Here is a 17816-nt window from a genome sequence, read left to right on the forward strand (position 1 = left end):
TAACACAAAACATAACATACACAATATAACACAACATAACATATAACATGACACAACATAACACATAACATAACATAAACACAACATAACACAACATAACACATAACATAAGACAACATAACACATAACATAAAACAACATAACACATAACATAAAACAACATAACATAATACAATATAACACAACATAACACAACATAACACATAACATAAAACAACATAACACATAACATAAAACAACATAACACATAACATAAAACAACATAACATAATACAATATAACACATCATAACACAACATAACACATAACATAAGACAACATAACACATAACATAAGACAACATAACATAATACAATATAACACAACATAACACAACATAACACATAACATAAGACAACATAACACATAACATAAAACAACATAACATAATACAATATAACACATAATATAAGACAACATAACACATAACATAAGACAACATAACACATAACATAAGACAACATAACATAATACAATATAACACAACATAACACAACATAACACATAACATAAAACAACATAACACATAACATAAAACAACATAACACATAACATAAAACAACATAACATAATACAATATAACACAACATAACACAACATAACACATAACATAAAACAACATAACACATAACATAAAACAACATAACACATAACATAAAACAACATAACACATAACATAAAACAACATAACATAACACAACATAACACAATATAACACATAACATAACACAAATATAACACAACATAAACACATAACATAACACATAACATAAGACAACATAACACATAACATAAAACAACATAACACATAACATAAAACAACATAACATAACACAACATAACACAATATAACACATAACATAACACAAATATAACACAACATAACATAACATAAACACAACATAACACAATATAACACAACACAAAACATAACATAACATAACACATAGCACAACACAACACAACATAACATGACAAAACATAACACATAACATAACACAATATAACACATAACATAAGACAACATAACATAATACAATATAACACAACATAACACATAACATAAAACAACATAACATAACACAACATAACATAACACATAACACAAAACATAACATGACACAATATAACATAACACAAAACACAACATTACACATAACATAACACAACACGACACAGCATAATACATAACATAACACAATATAACATAACATAACACAAAACATAACACAACATAAACACAACGTAACACAATATAACACAACATAACACATAACATAACACAACATAACACAACATAACACAAAACAAAACATAACACATAACATAACATAACACAAAACATAACACAATATAACACAACACAACATAACACATAACATAAGACAACATAACACAACATAACACAACATAACACATATAACATAACACAATATAACACAATATAACATAACACAAAACACAACATACCACAACAGAACACAACATAACACATAACATAACACAATATAACTTAATTAGCACATAACATAACATAACACAACATAACACATAACATAAGACAATATAACATAACACAACATAACATAACATAACACAACATAACATAACATAACATTTCATGGCTACAGTAAATGAAACATGTCACATGACAAATCAAAACTGCTCAAAACTATCTGGCAAACTTCATCCTCAAAACTAACATCTATTATTATGAAATATAGAAAAACAATGTAGACCAGCGTTCACCAACCTTTTCTGAGTCAAGATCACTTTCTGGGTCAGAGGAAAGCCCATAAAATTGTCAGAGACACCAGTCACCCAAGTCATAGACTGTTTTCTCTGCTACCGCACAACAAGCGCCAAGTCTAGAACCAAAAGGCTCCTTAACAGCTTCTACCCCCAAGCCATATGACTGCTGAACAATTAATCAAATGGCCACCGGACTATTATATTGACCACTGGACATTTTGTACACTGCTGCTACTCGCTGGTTATTATCTACGCATAGTCACTTCACCCCCTACCTACATGTACAAATGACCTCAACTAACCTGTGCCCCCTGCACACTGACTCGGTACTGGTATCCCCTGTATGTAGCCTCGTTATTGTTATGTTATTGTGTTACTTTTTATTATTTTTATATTCTACTTTAGTTTATTTGGTAAATACTTTCTTAACTCTTCTTGAACTGCACTGTTGGTTCAGGACTTGTAAGTAAGTATTTCACGGTAAGGTCTACACTTGTTGTGCATGTGACAAATAAAGTTGGATTGGATTTCATTTGTTGTATTAGCCTACTAGCGAGGCACAGCTGAGTGGATGGCCGCCATCTGATGGTCAGTCTGGGGGGAGGGAGCAGCAGTGAGGCTGCCACTCACCCAATTTATTGTCCCTCAGCTCTCCCTCCTCTGAGAAAAGGGGACACAGTCTTCCAGCTGATGGCGAAACTCAAGTCGCGCTGCATTGTTCTGCCTCACGCACCAATTCATGTTGTTACTCCTATGACTTGAGAAAGTGAAATACTCCTCGAAATTAAAAAAGAGACCCAAGCTGCTAATAATAACAACGCTATCTTATCTGAACATTTTGCTGTACTCATTCATTGCATCTGCAGTGCTGGTTGTAGCGCGAGTGGAAGTAGGGAGAACGCACATTTTATGGCTTTGAACAAAGTGATGACAGTGCTTAATAACAGCTTAAACATGAATTTATTCATGAAAATAGCAGCTCTTTGCTCTATTCATTAAGTCTCTCTCTAGTCATGGTTTTAAAAGTCTTGAAATCTCACAGTATCAACTTTGCTGTGTGTTTGAGGCTTCTTTTTACATTCTGTGGCTCGTGGAAACTGGGCAGACACAGTGATCTGAGCTATCTGATTGGCCAGCGGTAGGCCAATAGGTGCTCTTGATTTGCTCTCTGGGCCTGTCGAGTAGGCGGAGTTCTACCTTCAGACACATGAAATGGTTAAAAATGGGAACACTTTGCCTTGCTGGTGCTGGGCTGCTAAATGAAGGGCGCTTACCGCCAACAGCTGCATTCATTAGTTTTATTAACAAATTTCAATAAAAAATGAAGGTCTGCCAACGCAACAACCTGATAAAAACTCATTTATATGAATGCTGTAAGTACAGAAATTGTTAGCTCACTGGGAAATTAATATCCAACTAGTCAGTGACAACTGTGCAGAGTTTGTGACAGCAACTATGTGAGCTAATTACAGTATTACCGACACTCTGTCCTGGTACTTCCTATGATCTTCTATGTAGAAGAACCCCTTACCTTCTAACGACTCTTGTGTCACTTGTCAGCGTCATAGAGCAAAACATTTACATTGGCGTGTTCATGAGAGCCTCAGCTTTTCATAGATACGTTTGTTGTTCAAACCAGACTTTACAGACGTTTTTGTAAAAAGATCCGGCCTCGGGCACCTTCTCATAAACACCACTCTAGCTCAGCCCCCGTTAATCACAAAGACTAATGGTTGGTATCTACAGATGCAAAAGAAATATATTAATCCAATGGTACAACCCAAAAGTTGGTTCATTTTCAACTGTAGTCCCTGGACTTTAAAGCCCTCTCTCCCACTATGACACCACTGCCCTCGCCTCTCTTCAAGGCCAAACCATAGGAGGGTTTTAGAGATTAGGGCTTGGATCTGCCTGCCATGCACAGCTCCCTCTAATCCAGCAGCAGCAACTACGGACACAACTGTGTCATGGAGTTACTTCAACGCAATCTGATTAGCGCTCTGATCGCATTAAACGGCATAACGATGGAAAATAGGCGCTTATCATTTGAGGGAATATCACAGACGAATCTCTCCGTCACTATATGGCTATGGGGCATACGGTCGAAAAGGTTTGGTTTATTGAATGTTAAATTCAACAAAAGTTATGCCTCAAGTGTTATTTTATTGCAGAAAATACTAAATACAGATAAGGAAGATATGAATGAATGTCATTACATTTAATCGTTTTCCCCTGTTTCCTTAAATTTGGAGTATCAAGGTCAACTGAATATGTTCAAATCAAGTTTGGTGAACATACTAGTTGTCTTACATAAGAACAGGATCCAGAATTTCCCCCATATGTTCAGGGAACATTATTGCTAACCAGGAAGGGTCAGTGGAGGGAGTCAGGGTGACAAGGCATAGTGGCTGGAGATGGTTCTGATTGGCCACCACTCTGAGGAGGCCACATGGTTTGCGGCTGCTGGATTCTGGATTTTTACAGCACAATGATTATAGGCTCTAGCTCCGTAATGCCAGGCTGCCGTGCTCCGAGCTGTTTTCCAAATTGTACGGAACAGATGCGGGGGAATTTATTTTGTCTGATTCTGACCACGTTGGGATACCAGTTGCTTGTCAGTCAACGGGAATCAATGAGTCAAACATAAAACAAAACAGAACGCAGAGAAAATAAGTCCTGCCTAGTTGCTAAGCGACAAATTATGCTTTAGTTGTGCCATGACGTCACACTTTCGGTGACACTACTCTAACCAAGCCCTAGACCTCAATCAAAATACAACCTGTAAAGAAGTTGAAAATCTAATTTCTATGATGTTTTTGCTACACGCAATTCAGATCTACTTTGTTAAGGATCATAGTCATACGGGCTAATTTAGTTTACATCATGCAGAAAATCACAGATCCGCAAAATTGAGATCCGCTAGCAACTAAACCCCCTGACCCTACCTGCTCCCTATCATTGAAAGTGATCGTCATAATGCTACTCTGAACTTCTCACTGAGGCTACGGGGTTATTATCACATGGCAATGTTGCGGTGCTAAGCTGTGATGAACATGGGCATCATTAGCGCTGGTAATTAGCACACTTTTCATGCGCAGTCCCTGCATGGTTGGATAAAGAGGGACAGATCCTCCCCCCTGCATGGGTGGCCAGGCCAAGGTCATAATCTGTGCTTGGGCTACAGGGGATGTGGGATGTGTGTGTGTGTGGGGGGGGGTTAAGTCCTAGCCGCCTGACTCAGCTCTCCCTCATGAGTTGGGTAGGTGGGTGGGGGGGGAGGGGGCATAGGGTAAGGGAAGGGGGTAGCGATTGGATGTGGTGGTGACAGCTAAGAGGAACATGAGATTCTGTCTTATGGCCTAGGCCGCACACCGAAGGCAATCATCTCATCCTCGGCTCATCCCTAAACTGATCAATACCACCCTCATCATCCCCAGTTGGTCTAGTCCAGAGGACAGACTAACTGACAGACTGATAGAGATGCCATGACCCAGATGCTACTACTTTATTAGCCAGGCTCTAATGCAGGGTAACTTTGACAGGGATTGAGAATCAGAAACAATGATCCATTCAATCCAATGAGCTCCGAATTCTACTCACCCATAACATAGAAAATATAAATCTTTTAGAGGAGAACAATGCTGATTGATGGTTTGTGAATATATTTCTAAAAAAGTCCCATCGTAAATCAGTAAAGTGTTCAGACAACTGACAATTTGGAGGCTATTTCTGAATCAGTTAAGGAGAAAAGAGTCAAATAACAAATTTACACTGCATCTCATTATCACATTGAAAGGAAACTAGTGGGTCCAGTCACATTTTTCAGAGTTCCATTTGACTCTCAGAGAGTGATTACCAAACTCAGTCTTTAGTTCGGTGTATAGAGGGGAGAAAAAAAACAGATGCGTGGGCTGGGCTGGTATAGATGACCATTAGACCAAAGAGACATTCCTGGTATCACGGTTTATGAAGTACATACATATAATACACATACAGAGCCTTCAGAAATATTCACATCCCTTGACTTTTTCCACATGATGTTGTGTTTGTGACACTGGCCTACACACAATACCCCATAATGTAAAAGTGGAATTATGTTTTTTTTTTTATTAATTCAATTAATAAAAAATGAAAAGCCGAAAAGTCTTGAGTCAGTAAGTATTCAACCCCTTTGTTATGGCAAGGGTAAGTGAGTTCAGGAGTAAAAATGTGCTTAACAAGTCACACAATAAGCTGCATGGACTCTGTGTGCAATAACAGTATTTAAGATGTTTTTTGAATGATTGGCCCATCTCTGTACCCCACGCAATTATCTATATTATCAGTCGAGCAATGAATTTCAAAGCCAGATTAAACGAAAAAGACCAGGGAGGTTTTAAAAAGTCTCACAAAGGGCACCTATTGGTAGATGGGTAAAAAAACAAACAGACATTGAATATACCTTGGAGCATGGTGAAGTTATTAATTGCACTTTGGATGGTGTATCAATACACCCAATCACTACAAAGATACAGGCGTCCGTCCTAACTCAGTTGCCAGAGAGGAAGGAAGCCACTCAGGGATTTCACCATGAGGCCAATGGTGACTGTAAAACAGTTACAGAATGTATTGGCTGTGATAGGAGAAAACTGAGGATGGATAAATAACATTGTACAGTACTAACCTAATTGACAGAGTAAAAAGGAGGACAGTAAAAAATATAATATTCCAAAATATGCATTCTGTTTGCAATTAACTTTTTTGTTCTGAGTTCAAAGTGTTATGTTTGGGGCAAATACGATACATTACTGAGTACCACTCTCCATATTTTCAAGCATAGTTGTGGCTGCATCATGTTATGGGTATGCTTGTAATCGTTAAGGAATGGGGAGTTTTCCAGGATAAAAAAGAAATGGAACGGCAAAATCATAGAGGAAAACCTGGTTCAGCTGATGTAAAAAGGGCTTTATATATACATTTCATTGATTCAGTCTGCTTCCACCAGACACTGGGAGATTTATTGACCTTTCAGCAGGACAATAACCTAAACCACAGGGCCAAATCTACACCGGAGCTGCTTACCAAGAAGAGCGTGAATGTTACAGTTTTTTCTTAAATCGGCTTGAAAATCTATGGCAAGACCTGAAAATGGTTGTCTGGCAATGATCAACAACCAATTTGACAGAGCTTGAAGAATTTTGAAAGGAATAAAGCTCTTAAAGACTTACCCAAAAAGATTCACAGCTGTAATTGCTTCCAAAAGGTGCTTCTACAAAGTATTGATTCAGGGGTGTGAAAATGTAGGTAAATAAGATATTTCTGTATTTCATGTTCATTAAATGTGCAACATTTTTGTCATTATGGGGCATCGTGTGTAGATGGGTGACAACCCCAAAAAACATGTACTCCATTTTGAATTCAGCCTGTAGCGCAACACAATATGTAATAAGGGGTACGAATACTGCATACTTTCTGGAGACACTGTATAATGTGTTGTGACACTGTCTATTAGTGTCCATAATAACTCACAAGTGACTATAAAACTTTCATGAAACTACAATGGGACTCAAACAGAAAATAGCCCCCACAGAAAAGGCTCACTGGGAAAGTTGCTGGAACTTCAACCAAAGGGAGTTAGCAGCTGCTGTTCTGACATTACCAAAGGAGAAACAAATGAGACTCTCCAAATGCCATGAAAAACATCTTCTCCTGGCATGGGAACAGAATAGCAGAGGGCAACCCCGCAGTGCCCTGCTGTGACATTGGCAAAGAGGAGCTGGACAAAGCTGGAGATCATAGTGTGATCTGACACTGGCTGGCACGGGTTGGCAGCCTGGGCACCCCGATGCCATGTCTGACACCACGGCTGACACTGCACTGACAGACAGGGGGACAGAGGGGACAATGGGATATAGGCAGCTGCCATGGCGGGGCCATGGAGGTGTCATGCAGGTGTAGAGGGAGTTTGCATCCCAAATAGCACCCTATTCCCTATATAGTGCAATGCTTTTGACCAGTGCCCATCTGGTCAAAAGTAGTACATTATATAGGGAGTAGCGTGCCATTTGGGACACACCCAGAGAGATGACAGCCTGCTTGGAACACCTGCTGCCTGCAGCTATAGCGCTACTGCAGAGCCATCCCTCCTACTCTGACCTCAAAACAAAAAACAGACCACACAGCTGGCTACAACCTGCACCTGCAGGTGATCCACCTCCTTTACTATAGCCAGCCCTGACTCGAGTTCAAATGACCATGTGATATGGGCTCATGCGAATACACAGCGGCAGTTAAAAAAGGACAAGGCTTTAATTACCATTGCTGAGTGATACCTTCGTTCTCTAGACCAAAATGTACTTATGTAAGGTCTTTTGGTGAGAAAAAAAATCATTGTCAAAAAAACAAAGGCTTAATGCAAAGATATGGATTTCGACATACTTCGTGTTTTGTTTTGTTTTCAGACAAAGACTAGTGTTCCGTATGCCATTCACATTTGGATGGAAAGACAGCCTGCAACTGGGGCCCGAGCAAGCAGAGGGAGTCATAAATAAATCCAGAAATAAATACATAAATAAATAAGAACAGCCCGGGATATCTCTTGGGCTTTCCCTGTTGTTCCTTCCTTACAAAAGCTGATGTGGGGCCGATATGGCTGCAGAGAGAAAGAAAAGTACAATAAAATAAAAGATACGTCTGCCTCATGGAGACTCGGTAAGGTTCTCTCTAACTAAGCCACTACACTGAGCCAGAAGATGGTGTCAGAATCCAATCTTGGAGATGTGAGTATGTTTAGTAATTGATCGATCCAAATATTCTCCCAAATGTCAAATGTCAGATCTCAGTATCTGATCTCAGATATTTTATCTATTATCATCTATTATCTAATAGTCTCATTGCGTATTATCTATTGTCTCATTGCGTTGCCGCTCTCTGCAGAGGTGATATTGAGTTTTAGGAAGTAAATTACCAATAATAATTTGGGATTAAATTATGCAATTCTTCAAACCAGGGACCGAGATTCAAAAAAGATTCTTTAGGACTTCAACTCTAAAAAAGGTAGGTTTCCTATAGTGCATAATCAAGCAGCACTTTGGAACAGTACCCTGTTTAAAATGCAACCCTCCAAATGTTTTCATGGAGAGACAGTGACATCGTGAGCATCTTTACTAGACCCTCCATGCAAAAGTTATCTTTTGCTCAGAAAGAAGACAAATTCCACACTTCCGTGTATGTGGAAAACTGGATTCTTGCTGCAAGTACCTCCTAACCTGTTGCCATGGAGAAGCGTGTGAAAGTAGCAAATAGGTCTTCAGCCTTTTTCACAGAAAGCTTAAAAAGCTCCGTATTCACTAATTAGAACTTTGGGAGAAAGTCCTTTCCAAAGAATTCCTCTGTCGCCATGATGGCTCCTTGCTGGCTCTAAGTTAAGACACAATCTCACCAAGACCAGAGTAAGAGAAAGGTTAACCTTCTTGTTTTATTAACGTAGGTTTATCATACACGATAAAATGTAAATATAAAAAATATAGTACTATTATAATAGTAACTTATATCCATTGTTTAAATGGAAAGATTGCCGTCTATAAGGAGAGAACGACTGAGACACAGGCCAACCTTAATTCTTGGACTAAGAAAACGAAACTCAAGAAAAACTGTCTGGACAATTTTAAGACAATTCTATGAATTAGTATTGGGCTCCTACCCATTCCTCCACTACACAACTGTAAACAAACATCTTTCAGACTTACTGCTTTTAAGGAGCGGTACCTCCTTAGCATAAAACCTCGAACAAACTTTGCTTCTGCTGAGCTGAGGTTTTTCCCTCAGCGAACATTACTATTGCATCAATATAAATAAATACACAACTTACATTATCTATTTCTACAGTACTAAAAACTGACTTAAGACAAAATGCTAATTTACACAGATCATAAATTCTACTCCAGTACATACCAGCATTGATAGAGTGAGGTATCGTGATTCTAGCAGAAATTGTGCGAGTTGGCCTCCACTGGTTTCAGCCTCTAGCATCTCTGCTTCCTAGAGAGGGGCTGGACACCTTGCAGGGACTACTTTCAGATACACAGAGCAGTGTTGTGGTTGCCATGTTAGCGTCCAGCGGTTCACGGAAGGCTATGCCCAGTGGAAATAGGAATGGCTGCTTTGCACAGCACACCTCTCGCTTTGTCCCACAGAAGGGTCTACTACCAACACCCTTGTGACAACCTCCCTCCTCCCATTTCAGACATGTAATCTACTTAGACTGTTATACTACACAAGCAATAATGCTATTTTCCCTTCCATAAGAAATATGGGAAACATTTTGCTTTTGAAAAGGAAACATTTTATGGTTGTGTACATGAAATAGAAACATATGACATAAATGCTTGACTTAGTGAGTTTTCTAAGGCTATAAACGTATGTGTTGTGTGGCGTTTTTCCACAGGGTGCTCTTTAAAAGCCCAACGTCTGCAGGTGGAACTTATATAATCCGTGGTGGTTGCTCGGTAATTACCCAGACTCTCTGTCAGCACTTTGGAATCAAAGCCTTGTTATCTACACAACGTCAAACTCAAACAACACTCAGGTAGGCTTTGTTTTGCCCTTGAGTATAAGACACTAAACCGAAGCTACCACCGTCAAATATTTAGCCAGTATGATGGATTCCGGAAGCACTTTTCATAACTCCATGTAAGAAAACATTTATAATGGATTATTAAATAGTTTACTGAAAATGTATTAATTATTACTCACACATTTGTAAATGTTAGTAACCTAGTTATTCGCACATTTATAAACAACTTTCAAAGTATTTAATAATGATTCATAAGATCATTCATAAGATGTTTAATGTAGGTCCTTATAAACTCTTTACCAAGATGGACATGCAATTGGAAGACATTCCAGCAGTACCTGATGCTTCTTAAAGGGATACTTCAAGATTTTGGCAATGAGGCCCTTTATCTACTTCCCCAAAGTCAGATGAACTCATGGATACAATTTTTATGTTTCTGTGTGCAGTTTGAAGGAAGTTGCTAACTAGCGCTAGTGCAATTGCTAACTAGCGTTAGCATAATGACTGGAGATCTATGGTGTCTGCTAGCATGTTAGCATTGGCTCGTGAAACTACCTCTAACTTCCTTCCAGTATGGACAAAGAAACATAAAAATGGTATCCATGAGTTCATTTGTAGATGAAGGGCTTCATTGTCAAAATCCCAAAGTAGCCTTTCAAGGTCTCAAATGGCCTCTAGAACATATCAATGGTTAAACAATAGGCACACAATAGGCATACAGAGGATTTTTTTGAAAATATATTTATTCCAAAACTGTCACACTGTTGTAAAAGTGTGATGGTGATGGTGTCCCATGTAGCTCAGTCGATAGAGCGTGGCACTTGCAACGCCAGGATTGTGGGTTTGATTTCCATGGGGGACCAGTATGAAAATGTATGCATTCACCACTGTAAGTAACTCTGGATAAGAGCATCTGCTAAATGACTAAAATGAACTTTCGACACACTCTATGCTGAGTTAAATAATGATTTTAGTCCGAAAATGCCAAGCATCTCTTGGCAGTGGCTTTTCTACCAAAACCAAAGTGTGGATTGCAGTCAGTCCTTGTAGCGTTCTAATCTTGATTAACCTAAAACTAAAATCTTGCATAATTTGGTCAGCTGTGTGATCAAATTTTGGGTCCATAGGTGTTAGAAATTTGGAGTTCCGGTTTGCGAAGTCTTCATCCTCGCAAAAGAAAACTCTCAGACAAAGCTAATTTCACCACACGTGTGAATCAGTTTAAGTTTAAGCACTACCATTGCCCAATCCTGATACAGTGGTTCCTCCTTTAAAAATTGCAGCATATTGCACGATATTTAAGTATGAAACACTGGTATTGGTAATATTTAATGCTGGTTAGTGCTAGTTTGACCACCAGAGGGCATCTTTGAGAAGCGTTTGATAGCCTTCAATAATGGCTGTAATAGAGAATGCGGGCATGCGGGAGACCGGTGTTCAATTCTCTGACGGGGAGGAAGGAGTAGACTGTCCTTGTAAATAAGAATTTGTTCTTAATTGGTTCCATATGTGTTATTTCATAGTTGTGACGTCTTCACTATTATTCTACGATGTAGAAATTAGTAAAACTAAAGAAAAACCCTGGAATAAGTAGGTGTGTCCAAACTTTGACTGGTACTTGCTTAATTAATTAGATTAATATTATGGTGTTTATATTCCAAGGAAAATGAAAAATATGGCGCTGTACAACGTGAAGATCGGGAGTACAGCACTGGGCTATTTAGCTAAAGAATCCAGTGTCCTGAGGGCATGTGGGAGACTGGGGTTCAATTCCCCAACAGGGAGGAAAGAGTAGACTATCCTTGTAAACAAGAATTTGTTCTTAACTGACTTGCCTAGTTAAATAAAAGTTATGCTAACAGCATAACATTTATACACTCTAATTCTAGTCTAACTAATACCCAAATGGAGATTCAGTGAAAATAAAAATCTTGTTGATTTATCAAGACCAGTCCCCATGCTTGTCTCAGAGCAGTGTAAAACGGTGCTAAAATAGTTGTAGGTGTAACCGATGTGAAATTGTTAGCTAGTTAGCGGTAGTGCGCGCTAATAGCGTTTCAATCAGTGACGTCACTCGCTTTGAGACCTTGAAGTAGTGGTTCCCCTTGCTCTGCAAGGGCTGCGGCTTTTGTGGAGCGATGGGTAACGATGCTTCGAGGGTGACTGTTGATGTGTGCAGAGGGTCCCTGGTTCGAGGCGAGGAGAGGGACGGAAGCTATACTGTTACATAGGCTATTGCTTCAAATCCTATTGCTTCTAACTTCAATATGCTATTTAAATAAATAAGACCTACAGCACTTTTAACAGCGCATTAATCAACATGAGACTCATGTTGCCTACGGTAGGCCTACAGTATATCGAAAAATATTATGTGACTCTCCTCCAATAATTACATTTAGAGAATTGAAGCATTGGAGGATATTACTGTAATTCGGTGATATTTATTCTCATAGTAATTCGTTATGTATCCATAACTAAATAAACATTGTCATTTTGAAAGAGTATTTTTTTTTAATTTTTTTTAATGAAAGCATAAATATGCCATTATTAGCTACATTGTTTTAGTTTGAACGTGCAGACTGGAACACTAAGAACAGAACAGCGGGAACGTTTCTCTAGTCAGCGCCATTATTAGTGCAATGCCCCTTAAAGTGTTGCCAGTGTGGCGGGGTGGGTGTCCACACCCTCCCCCTTCCTCCTCCTCCTCCCGTTTCATGGGCTAGGTCGGTCTTCCTTGTGCGGCTCTGTGGCCCATCCCGTGCCCTCTGCCCTCGTGCCTTGAACCTTGAGCGCTTTCAGTGGATACAGGCCAGAGAACTGCAAGGCAGTCCCATTGTGCGCAATTCAGCGCATTCAGACACTGTAAAACATGACTGGTCCGGGAGTGGCCTACAGTAAGAGCAAAATAATCCTAATAAAATTAAATAATAAAAACCTTAGTGTAACAACAGTTTTAGTAAGTAATACTGAAGTTATCAATTATCAGTTTCTATTTAGGTTTATGTCGCCCATTCAGTGTCAGTGTGAGACACAGTAGGACCCAAAAGAATAATCAGTGCTCTAACTTCCCCTTGTGATGGTCTGGAGCAATGAGGTGCTGACGCAGGGTACCGTACTAAACCACAAATGACCTGAAAGTCCAGTGGCGTAAGCTCGCAACTTTTAAAGGAGGAACCTCTGTATGTCCAAATAATCAATCAAAACCCAAACACCAGAACTACTGCTGCTCCATATCCTATGCATTCCATCCCGTTGAAACAGATGCTTCAGTTTACGCACAGAATTTGTCCACGAGAGATTAAGAGCAGTCCATAGACACATTTCTGAATACATTATTTCACTGACCTACCACATACGTTTGAAGAGTTGCTACCTTTAAAGGCCCAGTAAATGTGTCACCAAACAAAGCCATGTGTAAAAATGGTCTGCGGTTAAAAGACGAAAGCACTGGAAACATTTAAAGGTTATATAGTACATGTAACATTTCTACTTGTAAATCATACATGTACCTTATTCACATATCAATAGTAATGAAGGAACAAAGAAAGAAAACTATCAGTTCCGTTTTATGATGAGCAACACATTACAACTCTTCGTTAAGTCCTTGCAACAGTTGTTTCACAACAGTGTTTGTGAATAAAATGTTTGATAATGTTTGACATATTTCCTGCAGTCAAACACGTGATTATCCTGTGCTTCATATATTTCTACACTATGAGGTTGGAACAATACATTGAAATGGTGAAAGTTATGATAATGCACTTGTAGTTTAAGAGCTGTTTATGAAGACAGCTGTATGCCTGTTTTGGTTGTATGGAGTTTTTTAAATGAGTTGATTCCAAACCTCTCTGCCAATAACAGCTAGTTTTCAGTGTTTCCCTCATCAGACAGTTCTTTCAAAATTCTTGTTTGAGAAATTGCTCTTTGCTAAGAAGCTGCTTTTGTTTCTCTTTGACCATTTCAATTGAAAACAATCACAGTAAGATGATTGTTACCCAGAAAAGATGTGATATTGTGATAAAAACAACTGCATTGAACCTTTAACATCCTGTGTGTGGTGCTAATAATTTTACCATTGATATTTTGAGACGTTAAGCATGTCCATCGTTTTGTGAGAAGTTACACTGGTCACTCAAAATATTTCTACATTATTTATAAGACTTTTAACTCATTATTAGTAAATGGTTTATAAGGACTGACACTACACAACCAAAAGTATATGTACACCTGCTTGTCGAACATCTTATTCCAAAATCATGGACATTAGTATGGAGTTGGTCCCCCTTTTGTTGCTATAAAAGCCTCCACTCTTCTGGGAAGGCTTTCCACTAGATGTTGGACTATTGCTGCGGGGACTTGCTTCCATTCAGCCACAAGAGCATTAGTGAGGTCAGGCACTGATGTTGGGTGATTAGGCCTGGCTCGCAGTCGGTGTTCCAATTCATCACAAAGGTGTTTGATGGGGTTGAGGTCAGGGCTCTGTGCAGGCCAGTCAAGCTCTTCCACACCGATCTCGATAAAACATTTCCCAAACTGTTGCCACAAAGTTGGAGGCACAGAATCGTCTACAACACTGTATGTTGTAGCGTTATGATTTCCCTTCACTGGATCTAAGGGGCCTAGACCAAACCATGAAAACAGCCCCAGACCATTATTCCTCCTCCACCAAACTTTACAGTTGGCACTATGCATTATGCATTCGGGCAGGTAGAATTCTCCTGGCTTCCGCCATACTCAGATTCGCCCGTCGGACTGCCAGTTGGTGACGCATGATTTATCACTTCAAAGAAAGTGTTTCCAATGGTGGCGAGTTTTACGTGGTGTAAAGCCGACGCTTGGCATTGCGCATGGTGATCTTAGGCTTGTGTGAGGCTGCTCGGCCATGGAAACCCATTTCATGAAGTTCCCGACGAACAGTTATTATGCTGATGTTGCTTCCAGAGGCAGTTTGGAACTCGGTAGTGAGTGTTTATGCGCTATGTGCGTTATGCGCTCGGTAGTGAGTGTTATGATTTTTACACGCTATGTGCTTAAGCATTCTGCACTCTGTAAGCTAGTGTGGCCGTTGTTGCTCCTAGACGTTTACACTTTTCAACAGTACTTACAGTTGACCTGGGCAGCTCTAGCAGTGCAGAAATTTGACGAACTGACTTGTTGGAAAGGTGGCATCCTATCACGGTGCCACATTGAAAGTCACTGAGCTCTTCATTAAGGCCATTCTACTGCCAATTTTTGCCTATGGAGATTGCATGGCTATGTTCTCAATTGTATAAACCTGTCAGGAAACGGGTGTGGCTGAAATAGCCTTATCCACTCATTTGAAAGGGTGTCCACATACTTTTGTATATATAGTGTAAATTAAACATCTTATGAATGTAGTAATGATCCATAAATGATTAATAAACTATTTATTAATGATTAATAAACCATTAGACATGCTTTATTATGTGAAGTTATTATAAAGTGCTATCTGGATTCCGTACGTCACTTACCTATTGTCTCAATAGACTTGCAAACCACTCCAGGCTAAAAGAAAACGATTGGATATCTGGACTCTTATCATAAGATACCTTTATTTTTGCAGTATTGGAAGTTACTATTTGATTTCCTTTCAGATCACGATCTAGTCTCCTCTTTACTCCCTGGTTGTGTCTATACAGTTTGAGTAAAGGGAGAGGGACTACCCCACACATCAAAGAGCTTTAACTCCTGTTCCAAATGTGCCATCTTTGTGACAACAGACCATTCATCATTTTGTTGGTTCTACCAGGTTTTTGTACCGGTTCTATCAGGTATTTGCCATGTTCCCCTTCGGCCTGGGCACTCTTTGCTTAATCAGCAGGAATGATACGCATCTCTCCTCACTGTTCTGGTGGCCTACTGAACTAATCACCCGTAAAGCCGATGGCCATTAACATTAATCTGGTTAAAAGATATAGAGCCCTCTAATGAACTTGACAAGTCCTCTTTAAGGATGATAACACCTCCGAGGACCTTTCTGACAACTACGAAATCATGTTACCATGTAGACACAGTACCTGAGGCTGATCCAAGAGCCTATTACTCTGTGTTACAGCACATCCATGCGGTAATTTTAAAAGTGCTAGAACAATATCTGATCGTTCAAAATACTTTAGTTGTTTTGAAGGGAAAATAGGAATGAATGTTAAATGGTCTAGATCTAGGGTATACAGTCTTGTATTCTTTCAACCTTCAATAATTAACTTTGGGTAACGGAGTTGAGCTCACATAAACAGTCAACTCCTGGTGAAAACCTACATTTATGTAAATTGAAGCCTGCCAGCTTAGTGGAGTCTGCCACTATCACAGTCAGTGTAGTCAGCTCAGCTATCCCCATTGAGACCGTGTCTGTGCTTCGAACTAGGTTGGGCAAAACTAAACGTGGCCTTAGCAATCTCACTGGAATAAAGACCTCCTCCATTCCTGCCATTACTGAAACAGATTGTGATATCTCACATCTCAAAATAGGGCAACTAATGTTAGATCCCTCACTTCCAAGACAGTTACAGTCTATGAACTAATCACTGATCATAATCTTGATGTGACCATGCATCCCGCAAAGGCGGAGGTGTTGCTAACATTTACGATAGCAAATTTCAATTTACAAAAAAAAGGCGACGTTTTCCTCTTTTGAGCTTCCTAGTCATGAAATCTTTGCAGCCGACTCAATCACTTTTTATAGTTACTGTTCGCAGGCCTCCTGGGCCATATAGAGCGTTCCTCACTGAGTTCCCTGAATTCCTATCGGACATTGTAGTCATGGCAGATAATACTCAAATATTTGGTGACTTTAATATTCACATGGAAAAGTCCACAGACCCACTCCAAAAGGCTTTCGGAGCCATCATCGACTCAGTGGGTTTTGTCCAACATGTCCCCGGACCTACTCACTGCCACAGTCATACTCTGGACCTAGTTTTGTCCCGTGGAATAAATGTTGTGGATCTTAATGTTTTTCCTCCTAATCCTGGACCACCATTTTATTACATTTGCAATCGCAACAAATAATCTGCTCAGACCCCAACCAAGGATCATCAAAAGTCACGCTATAAATTCTCAGACAACCAAAAGATTCCTAGATGCCCTTCCAGACTCCCTCTGCCTACCCAAGGACGTCAGAGTACAAATCTCAGTTAACCACCTAACTGGGGAACTCAATTTAACCTTGCGCAATACCCTAGAAGAAGTCGCACCCCTCTATTATCAAAAAATATTTGTCATAAGAAACTTGCTCCCTGGTACACAGAAAATACCTGAGCTCTGAAGCAAGCAACCAGAAAATTGGAATGGAAATGGCGCTACACGAAACTGGAAGTCTTCCGACTAGCTTGGAAAACAGTACCGTGCAGTATCGAAGAGCCGTCACTGCTGCTCTATCATCCTATTTTTCCAACTTAATTGAGGAAGATAGGAACAATCCAAAATGTAGTTTTGATACTGTCGCAAAGCT

General features: G+C 39.5%; 1 protein-coding gene across 4 annotated transcripts in view; it reads right to left on the bottom strand.

Moving 5' to 3' along the window:
- LOC109869416 (sterile alpha motif domain-containing protein 11) overlaps window positions 1-17816 on the bottom strand; it is a 106310-nt gene that overhangs the window by 55716 nt on the left and 32778 nt on the right. The window contains exon 1 of one of the 4 annotated variants that reach the window (XM_031803474.1): window positions 9724-9928. The exons of the other annotated variants lie outside the window; for them this stretch is intronic. The gene's annotated coding sequence lies outside the window, so the exon portion shown is untranslated. Of the gene's footprint in view, window positions 1-9723; window positions 9929-17816 lie in introns of those variants that run through there. 4 annotated transcript variants of the gene reach the window in all.

Source organism: Oncorhynchus kisutch, linkage group LG24 (genome assembly GCF_002021735.2).
Source record: "Oncorhynchus kisutch isolate 150728-3 linkage group LG24, Okis_V2, whole genome shotgun sequence".
NCBI lineage: Eukaryota > Metazoa > Chordata > Actinopteri > Salmoniformes > Salmonidae > Oncorhynchus > Oncorhynchus kisutch.